We start from the raw sequence: 1,811 nt of genomic DNA on the forward strand, positions 1-1,811 counted from the left end.
TCTCTCTCTCTCTCTCTCTCTCTCTCTCTCTCTCTCTCTCTCTCTCTCTCTCTGTGTGTGTGTGTGTGTGTGTGTGTGTGTGTGTGTGTGTGTTGCTAGAGACACACTAGATAAGTACTCTGCTACTAAGTCACATCCCCAATCTTGTTTCTTTAATAAATTTATAACTCTTCAGCTTTGCAACTAAAAAGTACTACTAACTGTTGTGGGAAATATTAAAAAAGAATGGCTAATGCCGCCTACTCTCTGGCCCTAATGGCCTGGCCAGCCATGTGCTGGCAGGCAACAGCAGACCTGTTTTGGTGGACAATGGTTGACCTGTGACCTGTTTTTATCTCATGGAGATTCTCTGACTCAGAGCTCCAAAATCTTTCTACCCAGCTGGCTGGGTTCCCACTGGCTGGTCACTACCACACTAACACCCATGCTTCAAATCCCTCATGGCCTTTGTGGTGCACCTCAGGCAAACACACTCTTTGTGGCCATACCTTTCTCTCTTGAGCCCAGATGAGCCACTGCATGAAGAAAACACAACACAAACTTAGTTCAGAACTGATAGTAACTCAATCACTGGGCTCAGCACTGAAATCCTAATCTTGTAAGCCTTGTTAAATCTAAATCCTCTGGTGGCAAATCCTGATGGATCCACCATTGAAACCAGGAAACACTCATAACTATATCTTGTCCTCATATTATCCTTGTCCAAAACTGACCTCTCTCCTGCCTCCTCTCTTTCTCCATCCAACCCAGAAGTCCCTCCTACTTGCCCAGTGATTGGCTCCTTTTATTCACTAAGGGATTGGTTCACAAGTCACCTGTATACGTGTGATTCACTCCTTATACATAGCTCCTCGCAGTAGAGCAGAATTAGCATCAACATACAGACAGCACCAGGCCCATCCACAATAACTAACCAATGTTAAAATTTCATGGAATAGATGACATCTTTTGCAACTCAGTAATCTATAATGATGAAAGAAATATAAGTTAGTATGTAATCCTTTATACTACATACATCAATCATGATATCAGATATAATTTCTAGTGACCTTTGTGCAAACGCCAAGTTTACATAAATGGTCTAGATCAGTGGATCTGAACCTGTGCACTTTGGGGGTCAAGAACCTTCTCACAGGGGTCACTTAAGACCATCCTTCATATCAGACAGTTACATTATGATTCATAACAGTAGTAAACTTACAGTTATAAAGTAAAAACAAATATTTTTATGTTTGGGAGTCATCACAGCATGAGAGACTAGATTCATTTTATGCTGCTGAAAAACATAGACCAACCCATGCACTACAGCAAGGCTATCAAAGGAACATACAAAGTTCCATTGGCTTCCCATGGATTTTAATGACTGCAAAGGCTGGGAAGAAGACTCGGATGCAGACATGTCTTATATTTGGACTGTTTTTCTGAGATGATGGGCTACATGAGTTGTGATGAGAATGTAGATTTACCTGAAAATGGATGGAGCAGATAATGATGCACAAGATAGGGATGTTGGAAAAGGGGGTCAGAGATGAAGTAAGAAATATTCTCATCACCTGGACTTTAAGAAAAGAAAATGACTTCGCAAGATTTTATAATTGAGAGGATCACTGACTTGATAGTTTTAAAGGCTGATGCTGTATTTACTTCCTTTCACCTATTTTTTCAATCTAGCTGTTTCTTTTTAAAGGTTCACTGAGGGTTGACAATGTACCATTGTATGAGAACAATTTTAAATCGTCTAAGACAATATTTTTATGCATGAACATTTCCCAGAAATCTATGACACTGTTCAGATCCTAGGCAACCGGGAC

The sequence above is a fragment of the Mus pahari genome, chromosome X, assembly GCF_900095145.1.
Source record: "Mus pahari chromosome X, PAHARI_EIJ_v1.1, whole genome shotgun sequence".
In the NCBI taxonomy this organism is placed as follows: domain Eukaryota; kingdom Metazoa; phylum Chordata; class Mammalia; order Rodentia; family Muridae; genus Mus; species Mus pahari.